Source organism: Trachypithecus francoisi, unplaced genomic scaffold (assembly GCF_009764315.1).
Source record: "Trachypithecus francoisi isolate TF-2019V2 unplaced genomic scaffold, Tfra_2.0 Lachesis_group11, whole genome shotgun sequence".
Lineage (NCBI taxonomy): Eukaryota > Metazoa > Chordata > Mammalia > Primates > Cercopithecidae > Trachypithecus > Trachypithecus francoisi.
This window is the reverse complement of record NW_022681456.1, coordinates 117,589,174-117,603,058: the sequence shown is the minus strand read 5'-3', so window position 1 is coordinate 117,603,058 and position 13,885 is coordinate 117,589,174. Positions and strand designations below refer to the sequence as shown.

Sequence of the window (13,885 nt, the reverse complement as noted above, 5' to 3'; positions counted from 1 at the left end):
TCTGCAATGCCTACACTGTGACAAATATTGTTCAAAGTGAAATAACTCACCTGATTCTCACAATAACTCTAAAAACCCAGAATTATTAATACTCCATTTGATGGATAAGGAATCTGATAGCACAGAGAAATAAAGACATTTCTCCAGTGCATGAACAAGGGTCAGAACATAAACCCTGGCAGTATGACTCCTGAGTTCTTGCTCAGGAGAAAAATCACTGTTTTCTGCCTCTGCCATGTTACACTGCAGAAAGAAAGGTGGAGAAGACAGTGGCGGGGAAAATGTAAAAAACCCAAAGATGACAGCAAAGGAGCTGAGGAAGTACAAGTGCTGAAAACACAACCCATTTCACCCTCCGCATAACTCAACAATTACATTAATTACACTCCTGTGCATTTCTGGAAGACTGTCCTGGTTGTGTCCTATAGCTAATGAGTACATCAGAAGAAAGAGGCCCACAAATCATTCACAGAAGTCCAGGTCCTAACCACCTTTCGAATCCTGCTGGGCACCCTTCTCTTTCTCCACTCTCTTCATTACATAGAACCAGACACGCAGTATGTTTCTTTTAAGTCTCTGAGCATCAAGTCAACCATAAACATGTACTACAAAGCTTAGAGCAGAGTTTAAGAGTGTGAACCTGAGCCAAAGCGCCCAGTTCAAATCCTGATTGTGCCATTTAAGCAAAGAAAGCTTTTAACGTCTTCATGTCTTGGTATCCTCATCTGTGAAATGCAGATAAACTTACATACCTCTATGGGTGTTTGAAAGGGTTAAATTGGTCAATTCATGGAAAGCACTAAGTACAGAACCGGTAGGTGCTCACAACAAAGTAGCAGCCATCTACTAAACATCGATGGTGTGCCAGCATTCTTTTAGGCACACACTGGGACATGAGGATGGATGCTGTTTCTCCCCTTGAGAAATTCACATCGGGAGGTGTGATGGATAGAGACATGACAGCAGTCCTTTCACATCCCAGGGTGGGCTATGGGAGCAAGAAGAGAGCAGTGATTCCAGTCTGTGGGCGACAGGAAGACCTGGAGCTGAGGATCCCTGAGCTGAAACTTGCAGGCACGAGGGGAGGTGGGGAGGGCACTGCAGTCAGAGCAAGAGGCATGAGCAAAGGCCTGGAGTGTAAATCAGCCTTTCACAGTATCCCTTGCCCCTGCCTGTGTCACCATCTCCATCTCTTTGCTTCTTGGATCATGTAAAGATAAAAGATAAGCCTGGAAAAAACAGTTTCACACATAAAGCTAGAAAGATTAGTTTTGCTCTCCTTTCTGACAAGTATTTATCTAGTTTTCTCAATAAAATACTGTGAAAGAGAAGCTGGGAAGGAGACATAGACCAAAGATTAAAAACCGCAGGTCACAATGCCTAGGTGCCACTCTGCATTCAGAATGCTGCGTACCTCACCACTCACGGCATGTCTTGCCCATTAAATATTTTCCATTTTCTTGTTCACTGAGAGTGGATGTATTGAATTCAAGGCCACATAATACATTGAAAACTGGCTATCTGGAGCAGGATGCAGTTATTAATTATTATTTCATACTGCACATATGTATATTACAATTATGGTTGAGGAGATTTTTTACATTTCCTCATTCGATCCACAAAATGACATCTTTAGGGGGGGTCAACATAACTGGCTCCCCTAAAGACCTCATTTTACAGATGAGGAAGTGAGTTCAGCAAGGTCGTATAGCTTGCCTGAGTCACACAGTGCTGGCCAGGGTGGGGCTGAGATGGGATCTGGTCAACAGGGCCAAAGACCAGTGCCTCTCTCCTCAATTCCACCTTGCTTCAAATTACTGAAAAGCCTTTTTAAAATATGCATATGGTAAAGCTAAGGTACTCCATGTGGCACCAATATATATCCTCTTTCATAATAGAAAAAAAAAGATATGGGGAATTTAACCTTTGTATTTTACATTTATTTTCTATAAAACTGCCCTCCGAGTTAATTGTTGATATAGATATTTGAAACAAAACTAGCTCACTCATATCCTTTTTGGAATTTCCTCTTTAACAATGATGACCCCTGTTAATAGTAAAATCCAAGCACAAAGCAGTACTTATGACTGCCATTCTCTTGCACTTAACCATTAGTCTCTATTCAAAGGAGTAGTTTGCAAATGGGTTTGAGAAAAAAATAGAAAACAAGAAAATGGAGAATATTCAAAATGTCCAAGATTACATGATCAGAGAGAAGTGGATTGTTCCTTCCCTCTTAGAGGAACCAGAGTCTTCAAGTTCAGAGGTGAAATGTACTTACAGAATAGTAGGAGTAGGTTAAGATGATGCTGCCCAGGCCTTAGCCATATGTGAAATGAATGAGATGCTCATGGCCAGTACCATGAGTTTCTCATCCTTCATCCTCACTGAATTAAATTAAGGTCCAGAAATCAGCTATTTTGTAGGGATCCATTTTTCCAGTTTTAAACAACTTTGCCTTTTACCAACAGCAAAGCCCCAAGAGAAGGGATCTAGAAGAAAATCACTTTAGCCGAAGTTTCCAAGTACATGCTGTTTATGAGTTCCACTACATGCAACATAAACCTTTATCTTTTTTAACATGAAAGCAACTCTAATTTAAAGAGTCAGGGGTTAGAATCAGAAGATGTAAGTTGGAATCCTGGCTTGCTCCTTATAGCTGTGTAACGTTCAGCTCTCTAATTCTCACTCAGTTTATCTGAGAAACAGAAATAATGTCAGCCTTGTGGTGAGGATTAAGTGAAATAATGTGCATTAACATAATCTAGAATATAATGGGCATAATCAAGAATACAAATTTCAATAGAAATTTGTCTCAAGCAAAGGCAAGGCAATTCGTTATAAATAACTATATTTAGACTGACAGTAATAATTCTTAGCATTTTCGTTCCACTTCTTATCTTTAAATGATACACAAATTCTGATTACATAATTCCAGGACCTTCTCATTTCTTTTCCTAATCTCTGTCTCAGTTGCATAAATGCAGACTTATCAATAAACTGGATTGCCTGCAATGGTTACTGAAAGATCATTCATGAGTTTCAGTGTCAAACTTGAATTTCATGTTAAAAGCAAAGCAACTCTGTCAATGGGTACATAATAAAAAGGAGAGGTTGAGAAGGTAACCATGATCTCATTTACTCCAGACAGTCCAGGCTGGAGTGCAGTGGTACAATCTCGAGTCAGTGCAACCTCCGCCTCCCAGGTTCAATCAATTCTCCTGCCTCAGCCTCCCAAGTAGCTGGGAGTACAGGCACCTGCCACCACACCTGGCTAATTTTTGTATTTTTAGTAGAGACAGGGTTTCACCATCTTGGCCAGGCTGGTCTCGAACTCCTGACCTCTTGATCCACCTGCCTTGGCCTCTCAAGGGAGAGTTCACTTCTAGTTGGGGAGATCAAGCAAGACTTCATGGTGGAGCTTGCCTTTGAGATGAGCCTTGAGGAATGAACAGTATTTACATGGAACTTGAAAGGAGGGGCAACAGCGTAATTAGTGATGAGAGAGAGCTTTTTGAAGAAATGTCCATATCAAACACAATGTGAAAGGAAGCTCAAAGAACTGAGGCACAAAGAAATGAGTATATTTTCACTTCATCAGCCTAAAGCTGGCACTAAAGATACTTTCATCTATTCAACCCTAGTAAATCTCACCCAAAGCATTAAGAGGTGCTTGGATGGCAAGGAAATGGAAACATAAAAGGTATAAACATATCAGCTTTATCTTCAATGCACATTCATTTCCATCCTCATCTTTACCAACAACCAACATTTTCTGAGCACTGACCATGTGCAGAGAGCACTCTGCTAACCACTGAGGACATAAAATGACAAAGACATAAATCTTGTCCTCACAGGAAAATAAAAAATTAATAAATTTGATCACTGTAACAAATTTGATCACTTTTAAACAAAAGTGATTTCTCTTCCACATGCAGGCTCTAAACACACACACACGTGCGCGCACACGCACACACACACACACATCCAGTATTTCTTTCTTCAAAAATCCAAAGGGTAGCATTCTCGTACTCAGGAAAGATCTTTCGAATCTGAGCACCTATATTTGGCCAGGGTAGAATTTCTTCTGCAGTCCTTCTTCCTATGTGAACTGAAGGCAAAACCAAGATAACAGATGTAAACAAAATCAAATAAAAACTGAAATATTCTCCATTCCCCTTTGAGCTCAGAAACAATTCTGGAGCCTCTAACAAGGTGATAAGAGGAAAAACCACGAAATCACAAAGATAGCAATTGTGGCTCCACAGAGCTCACCGGTGAAACTGATCTGCATGGTAATAAACTCCAGGGTAAAGGCTGCAGTAGCTCCATGATTTGGATGTTTTGCCTATGTGGGGTCAGCCAGCAGATATTTGAAAATTCAAATCAAGGAGTATGCGTCTTAGTTTTCTCCTAAATATTTAGGTCTCACACCACCACACAGCCCACCAAACACCACTGAGTCCAAACCACACTCATACTCTTTCTCTTTTATCTTCAATGGCTATTAGCAGCTGTCCAAAAGAAAAGTAGTGTGTTTACTCTTTTATAGTTTGTCTTTTTAAAGACACAGATTCATAAATCTGGGCTTTTTTCTTGCCTCTGTACATTTAGGTTCACATTTATTTTAAAACGGGGAAGGGAGGAAGCCAAAAAGGAAGGATGTGAGAAAACTATTAACCCAGCCAGCCTAATAATCAGTGATTAAAGTTACAGTCAGAGAAGAACGACATCTTGATGCCTCCTACCCTCTTCCTCCTCTGCGTGCCTTTAATATTCTACTTCAGGCACTCAGAGGGAGGGCAACAGGGCTAGTGAATTCCAACTAGCACTCAGATAATTGCACCATTCACACCCCTTACCAGTCAATCAGGGTCTGCTTAGCCAGCCCCATTTATTAATAGTTTTCCTACATTTACACTGTTACAAAGGACCGAAATGAGGTTTTCTCTCCGAAACAAGAAATGGGGCACCCTCAATAAAGACTAAGTGGAACAGAGGATGTTTGCAAAACCAAGAACCGCTCGCCCTATTTCGCAGCCACACCTGTTTTAAGGATGTCAGGAAAACATTCTCCCTAAGTTTCCTAACTTTCAACACCAGGCCAGTGTTAGTGTTGAGAGAGCTTCCCTTAATTCAAACCCCAGTTCCATCCCTTGTGTGTAATCTGCAGACTAAGTACCATCATATCCCAACAGCATTTTTTTCTTTAACTTCTGGCCCAGGGACCGTCTACTAATCACAGAACAGTTTAACAGTGACAAGGTCTTACCTTCATGTTAAAATGCTAGTATAACATAATGTTTAGAGCTAACAGGTGCCTTGTCGATCATCTTGCCCAGTCGTTCTCAAATATGTCTGCACATTAGAATCCTCCAGGGAAGTTTTTAAAATGACCATTGCCTGAATCCCTCCGTGAGAGATTTCAATTTAACTCTTTGGGGTAGGGTCTGAGCATGGGCATCATTCTTTTCTTTGTTATTCTTGTCTAGTTTTTGTATTTATTTTTGTTTAAGCTCTGTGGATGATTCTGTTATTGAAGTGGAGTTCAAGATCACTGCTTCAGACTACTGTCACTTTATGGAAATTAGAAAATTGAGGTCCAGAGTCAACCGTTTGTACATGGTCACAAAATAAAACAACACAAGCAGAATTAAATATAAGCTTCTGACTCCTAAGACCACCACCTCTTTCATTATCATGTAGGCAGCTACTGGACAGCTTGGAAAAACCGGTAATTTTTAAAGACCCATTACATATAAAGAGAGAACTTCGGACTCTGATGCTATGTGGATAAGCAAATGCACACCACTGGCTGACTTAGGGCCATGCATTCCAAGGGGGCTCATGGGGGCAGGGCAGGGGAGAGGAAAGTACCGAAGTGAGGGTCAGTGGACGTGGCTGACCACATTATGTGGTTTTAGGCCATGTGGCCAACCTTAGGACTATTTTCACAGTTTTTAAAGGGTGATTGTCAAGGAGGACAGGTAACCTCCAATAATCCAGACTGTCAGCATTATTGCTTTATTATCCTGCACCACGCACACAGACCACAGGCATTATTGTCCCTAAATTGCACACATTTAATGCATTTATGATTTTGGGGCCTACTATATTTAGTAGGTAAGTCACTGTACAAACTATCCATCCACACACAAGTCTAATATGCACAGGTGCTTGGGGTGTGTGTGGATTTGGATACATAACCAATACACTAATCTCAAATCCAAAGATACAAACTGCTGTGGCATCTGCGTGACCAGACTACAGCCCCTAGAAGGTGGGAGGATTAGTTAAGAATGTCGACCATTTTCACAGAGTACAATTAGCTATGGGAGAAAGAATGAGTGTCCTCACCTGAGCTTCAGGCTTCTTCTAAGACTCTCTTCTCCCTTCCTGTAACCATGTAGTGCTTTTATTCAGCCACTGTTTTTAAGTCCCCTCTCTTAAAAAGAAACAAGATCTGATTTCCTAAGAAATTCTATCCAGTTGAAGCCCTGAATGGGTCTATATAAAGATTAATGGGAACTTTAAGCTTGACATTTCTTTTTAAAGAAAGAAATTTTCCGTCTGAGTGAGGCAGTGAGGAAAGACACAGAGGATGGCGTGTGGACGGCATAGTTTGCCGTTGGTGAGTTGAGTAAGCAGTTCAGAGGGTTAATTCATTGAAACCTTAATTGTCTTAATCTAGGAAGCTCCTCTGTTACAGACTTTCCGCTCCCCATCAAGCTGGGCTCCAAGGAGGGCCAAAGCCCGTCACTTCCCTCTCCTCCCAGGTCTGCCATTCCCAGAGAGCTGGCCCTGCTTCCCCTCCACCGCCTTCTTGGGGACCCTGGGCACAGCCTTATCACTGTGCCTCCCCTGCTCTGCCTCTCAAGTCCCCTTGGAATGCATGACTCTTAGGTCAGTCAATGGTGGGCATTTACTTACCCACATGTTTTCAGATCCAGGATACTCTCTTTATATGTAATGGATCTTTAAAAAGTCATCAGGCTGAGCTTAGGTTTCTTCTGCTAATGAAACAAATATAAACCACACCATACAAAGAATGGTGAAAGTTTAGATAAATGTTTGGATAAGGAGCAGAAAAAGATACAAAATAAGTTTAAGGAATCATCCATTTCAAGCCCATCTTCCCTTAGGCACCAATGCTATAGTTTAATCAAGAGGTGACTGAAGGTGTCTCCCCAACATCTCCACACCTGGACATCCCCAGGAGTAAAAACCTCGAAAATATCAAGTCACTCTAAATAGACTACCAAAGAGCATTTTGTGAATCCCCTAGGAATAACGGGATCCCTCTTCATCCATCACTCCCCTTTGCCATTACAGAAAGCAGCTGGTGTCTGAAGGGCATGGCAACTTTTTACCTTCCTACTCCAGAAACACATGGGCTAGGCTGGTCCTTCATTCTGAGTAGCTTGGCCTGGGCTAGGATCCAGGTTTCTCTTTGGACACAAACCAACTAACAGCTGTCCCTTTCCTTGTAATGGCCATCAATAGAGTTAGCTACAATCCAGTGGTCTAAGGTGAAAACTGTAACATTTGTTCATTCTAGAGGCAAGTCTAATAAACAAGGTTAGGATTTCACTAACTATAGAATCACAAAAGCAGAAATTAGAGCCTCTTCTTTCTTTTAAGAAGACCCTGGCTTTACTCTCTAATCTTGTCATTTGTAATCTGAAATTCCTAATCAAAGCAGCAGCAAATTCCTGTGTTGTTCTTTTCCTTGAGTTAAGGGATGCAAGGAAGAGCGGGAGGCTTGCCTTTTACACCAACTTTCCTCTTCATATGCTTTCTGTCCTCCTGAAATGACCTGTCTTTCCGTATCCTACAAACTTCTATTTTTTTCTCAAGACATAATTTAAATGTCGACCCCTCCATGAAGCCCTCCTCACTCTCCCAGGTTTCTCTCCTTTATAGATCTTACCTAAATATATGCTTATCTCTTTATACATGTCCACACCACTAGATCCTGGGCTACTGGAAGGTACAGACAGAGCTAATTCTTTTTCATAGCACAAAGTTCCTAACAAATCTTGTTGAATAACTGAGCAAAGCAAAAGACATGAAAATAAATGAAGTTAAAAGAACAGAATCGTGTAAAAAAGACTAAGACATTAATAAAAAGATAAACTAAAAAGCAGGAGGACATAAGAAGAAAAAGAAGAAAGAGAGGAATCAGTTGTGAGAAGGACCAGAATAAGAGAGCACAGAATGAAGAGAGAGCAGGCGAAAGATGTGCATAGGTGAAAGAGTGAAAGAAGAGAGGAGATGGGTGAACTTAAATATACAGGTTTCTTTCTGATTTAAAAAACAAAACAAAACAAAAAGAAGTGCTGGAATCCCAAAAGTAGAATACAAGCAGAACTGCCAATGGTCTGGTGCCAAGGCCACTAACCATGGTCTATAATTAAAAGCAGGGATGGTGTAGACCTGTGATGCATGGTCCAGCAACTCTGGTGTCAACTGATAGCTCGATAGAAATGCAAAATATGGAGCCCAGCCCAGGTTTACTGAATTAGAATATGCATTTTCACAAAATCTCCAGATGATTTCAATATATGATAAAGTTAGAGATGCACTGACGTCGATATTTAAAATCCACAGATAACTGCATTTCACTCTAATCAATGGCATGGTATACAAAGCACTGGCACTAAGAAGTTATACAACCTTAGGAAAATCACTTAATGTCCCTGGGTCTCAGTTTCTTTATTAAATGAGAAGTTCAGAGTAGATGATTTCTAAAGTGTCACATAGCTCTGATATTCTTAATCTCATCTAACAGCATAACTTTAACCCTTCCTAAACCCAACAGAACAAACAGGTAGCATCGTCGACTAATTAATATCTCACTTCCTTTCTCCATTCATTTATTTAACATTTTCTGAGAATCTATTACGTGCTAGTCACTACGCTAAGTACAAATGATTCTAAGATGAATAAAACATCTCTCCCTGCCCTTGAGGAGCTCACAAAATTCTTAGGGAAACCGGGCGTATAAACAAAATCAGGATAAACTAAGAAGCATGAGCACATGTTGGTGAAGACTAGAAAGGAAGGCAATTCCACAGCCTGGGGCAGCCATGGAGAGTTTCAGCAAGGGGACAACGTAGACGTGCATGAGCTCCCTTCTCTGCCAACCTCTGCTGAAAGTGCTAAGAAGTGAAAAGACCAAAAATAAGGTGGAGAACATCAAGAAAACAACCAAAGGTTCATAAACATGCCTTGCTGGGTTCACAATCCCCCAAAAGGTTCACAGCACAATGGATTCTGTATAATGGCCACAGGCACCATTAACAGCCGCAGGTGAACCTCAGAAACCCACCTTCTTTGAGCTCTGCCTGCTCTTTCATCCCGACTACATTCTGTTCCAGCTTTGACCTCCTTCTGGAAGATAATATCAATTCAACCACTAATCTACTGTCCCTGGAGACTTCTTCTTGTGGTTGCAAAGAGGAGATCTACTTTAATAAATGCAAACAATTCATTAGACCAGTAACTTTTTGATCTATATTTATTTACAGTGAGAGACAATACTGGTATCCAGTCATGTACACTGGAGCAGCGACTGAAAATGTAGTTTACTGAAAGGAAGAAATTTCTAGAATTCGTAAGGATGGGCTAGAATGGCACTGAGGAAAAGGAGGAGCTTCATGTTTCCAGCTCAGCCACTTTTGACTCCAACAAAATACACAAGATGAGTGCTTTTGTCAGCCCCAGTCCTCAATATTAAAGACACAAGACTATTGTTTGGAAGAACAGTTTTCCCACCTTTAGAATGGTGAGTTCAACCCTGGCTTTTTTCTCTTCCCTAGCTTCTGCATGCTGATTTGGGATTATGATTTCTTCCCATACAATTTGTCCTTTTACCTGTCTCCTTTTATAGTCCATCAATATTATTTATAGCCCATAAATATTAACAATTTTTTTTACCTTAACCTGTTAGTAGTATATATGTCACCTTCGTTTTCAGATTCTTAAACAAGAATATAGAAAAAAAAAAAAAAAAACCCTGTCCCCTGGGTTTATTGTATTCATGGAAAACTGAAAGAATATTTTACAAGGTAATACTGTGGCCAAGGAATGGATCAGCTCAGTCCTGTTTCTCCCAAACATGCCTCATTCCACCAGCCAATTTCAGTCCATTTGCCCACCTCCCAGGTACCCCCTGCCTCTCCCCACACAAGGCTGGGTGTGTGTACATGAAGGTCAAGGAAGATGGTCAAGATTCCAAAGCTATTCTTCTGGAGATAAACCAAGAACACAAAATCAAGGTTCCTGCTGTTCATCCCTTCTCCAGAGGAAGTCGCTCTTCTCAATCAGACTTAAAGAAAAGCACTTGGTGCGCAAAGTATTGAATAGAGGATTTTTTTCTTTCCCCTCCTTTCCTGTCATTTTGCCTTCTTATTGATTCTCTCTGCCTGCGTTCATCCCTGGCAAAAAATGCATATATACGTTAGCAAAGCAAGGATTTTCAGACAGACAGGCTTCCTAGGGATGGAACCAATGGGAGAGGAAAAATTACATGTAACACCTAACTCTAAACTGCCACATCACTCTGTGTTCACAGATCCGCCATGCTCTGCCACACCTGAAACAGACATAGAAGATAACCATCTTGTTCTGCTTCTCTTGAAATCACCCACCTAATGTCCTTAACTGTGTCCTGGGAAGTCTTCATTTCCCATTATTATTATTTTTCTTAATTGCACATCATGGAGGCTCCTCGATTGAAATTAAATTTGCTCTTCCTCCCACCAGCAGCCACCTTTCTTTCCTATATCACCCACACTGTAAGGGGGGTGGCAGAAGGAGAAAAGACAAAATAGAACCCAGTCAGCTCTATGCTGTGAGGGGAAAAAAGGGGGCGAGAAAAATGGCCCTGAGATGGCTCAGAGCACCACTGAGTCACAGCCTCACAGAGACTGCCCGCGAGGATGGGGAACACCTGCTTCCTCGTCAGGGTCTCCAAAATGGCTTTGGATGGTGAAAAGGCACAGACCACCTGTGGCGATTCCTCCTTGAATCTTAACAAGCCCTTTCCAATTGGATTACCTCTCCCTTCCCTTTATAGCTTCCCCACCCACTTTTTCCTCTCTTCCTCAACTCCCTCCCCTTTCCACCTCGCCTAGTCTTAGGGACAACTAATGATAGTCTGGAACCTGGCTTCATCCATTGGCATTCAAGATAAATGAGGTAGCTGAGATCCTGTCAAACAGCATCCTTATCAACCCCATCACCAACAAACAAACATTCCAAAGGACCTACTGGGTGTAGAGTACTGGTATTGTGGCACTGGGGATGCAAAAGGGGCCCTGTGCCCCATCAATGCCCTCCTCTCCTTGTCCATTTGTATGTATGAAAGCATTGCACATGGAGCTGCCTTTCTCACCCATACCTCTTTTCTATTTTGAAGTCAAATTAAGAGTTCATCCTCCTACTTGGAGTGGAAGCAGATGGAGAATGAGCTCAGGTGTCTCTAAGGTGAGCACACGCCAGATAACCTCAGCTATTTGTAGATGTGGCGAGAACATGGTTCAAAGTGGGATCCCACCCTCTCACTCTGATTACACCATGGTTACAAAGTAGCATTTCAGCAGTAAAACTCAAAAGAATGAAACCCAGGAAAGGGGGATAGTGAATTTGGATTACATCTATCCTTTCTGGACAATCAAGAACTATCATCTACTGTCATGTTGAGCGACAAAGATCTTTCACCTCTTCCCCACGTCCCTTTGGTATTTTGGATTATCAGAAAATTGTTGTTTTAAAATGCCAGAAAAAAAATGTGTGTGTGTTGCGGGGGGCTGGTAACACTTTTAGGAAAAATAATGATGTTAATGATTCTGCTACATATTTTTGGAGATCTTTATCCCAACCTGATTCCTGCATTTAGACACCTTCAGAGTTCAGGGATATATGGTCAGTGGAGCAAGGAAAGGAGCAGTCCACTCACCATCATGTCCCTACAACCCATGAATGATCTGATTTTCTCAAGAGTTGTCTTGGATTGCATGAGTGACTAGCTGAAGAGTCATTAGCTAAGTCTTTTCCATTTCTCCTGCTATTTCTCTTCTCAAGTACATTAAAATACTGCCTAATCACATTTCACATATTGTAAAAATTGATGAAAGGGAAAATATTAAAGTATTAATTCCATTTTTGAGGGTACAAGACTAACACATGCAAACAGCACATTTCTTTGTTTAACACAAAGACTCACGTGTCGAATTCTGCACCCCTTCCACATGCACAGCATTTTAGAACTCTGCAAGATAGCCATTTTGCAAGAGTGTGGAAGTAACAGTTTGCTTGGAGGATGTGTGGGTATAAATAGATGTGTAGACAGAAGGAGAAATTTACAGCTCAAAAATAATAGCACAAGAAAAAATACAAATTAAAAGCAGAATATTGACAGAATTCCTCCTTTCCGAGCTTAAGATTTAAGTCCTTTAACCTGCAGCATCCTTCAATTCCAGCTGTTCTTGGACCAGCCTGATCCCCACCTAGACCTACCCCTCTGCAATAGGCCTCCCGGGATCTCTGGGCCCAGTGTCAACCCTTTAGACAGCAAGTGGATTTCAGGGCAACAATCACAGTAATCTCAATCATTATTTTTATCTGTTTTAAAGGGCATAGAAAGGATGACTAGGAAGGTAAAGACAAGAGACAGGGAGAGAGGCATGAAGGTGACAAGGGGAATAAAGCCAACTGACAAAAAAAAAAAAAAGATTTCTAGATTCCCATAAAAATCGGAGCTTTTGCTCTGGGAGAATAAAATGCTATTTAACTGGAAAATCACACAGGTCTCCTGGCTGGCTACGTCGATATAGATATAGATACCCCTGATGCCATCCAACATCTTTTGTGCCTACCTACACCCATCCCCACTGCCCCCCAAAAGCCCAAAACCTGTTTGATGAGAGAATAAAAAGAAAAAATATGGGAGATTTCCTCCTTTGTAATAAGCCTTTTCCCCAAAACAGCATTATTTTCATATCTTGTGACCTTTTCTTCCAAAAAGATCCACTTGAGGGACTCGAAGAGATAGATAAAAGAAGGAATCCCTACCCCAGGTGAGGAAAAAATAAAATAGAATTTGCCCTACCTTGGTTTGTAGAAGCCAAACCTCTAGACGGACAGATTAAGGGAGTGAGCATGTTGGGAATGTCCAGTCCCTTCTTCTCGCTTGCATATCCACATAAGAAAGACGAAGAATAAATGAACGGAAGATAATTTAAAATCCAATTTAGCGTCAATTTTGTTTTAATCTTGTGTCTTGAAGAGATGCAAATTCAAAAAAAAAAAGATTTAATTCAAAGGTAATTCAGGGTATGGAGAGCAGCTCACAATGCAGAATCCAGAGTAATTATTCCGTGTGCATGTGAGGTTAGTGGCTGGAATAGATTTTTAACGCTTCTTCTGGCAATTACGGTTTTTGGTTTTTGGAGCGTTAGTGGAGGAGGCTCTGTGTGGAGAAGCTGGGGGCCGGCTCCGTCCCTCGGTGGAGCATGGTCATTCCCAAAGCGTCCCCTTCCTAAGGGGGAAAAAGAGGCGGTCAGGGCTTGATTCGCGTGTCCCCCGGAGGGTGAGAAAAATGCATTCCGAAAAAGATATCAATTCGTTTTATGGAAAGGGGGGAGGAAACCCCGCATTTCCCACAGAGTGCACACGAGAGGAATTGAAAACAGCTGGTACCGGTCTATAAATAATTCAGAAAAGGTCTGGCTATACCATTCCTGGGACAGGCATGGATGAGAGGTGGGAAAGCTAACCTGAATGGAAGAGGAGAGAGGGAGGGAGCGAGCGAAGGAGGGAAGTGGGAAGGAAGGAGGAAGGGAGGGAGAAGCGGCACCATACAGCAACACACACTCACACA

At 41.5% G+C, this 13,885-nt stretch overlaps 1 protein-coding gene across 1 annotated transcript in view; it reads right to left on the bottom strand.

The window, feature by feature from the left end:
• GRIN2B (glutamate ionotropic receptor NMDA type subunit 2B) overlaps nt 1-13,306 on the bottom strand; it is a 434,051-nt gene extending 420,745 nt beyond the window's left edge. The window contains exon 1 of the mRNA XM_033222803.1: nt 13,115-13,306. The gene's annotated coding sequence lies outside the window, so the exon portion shown is untranslated. The remainder of the gene's footprint in view (nt 1-13,114) is intronic.
• Nucleotides 13,307-13,885: the final 579 nt, after the last annotated feature.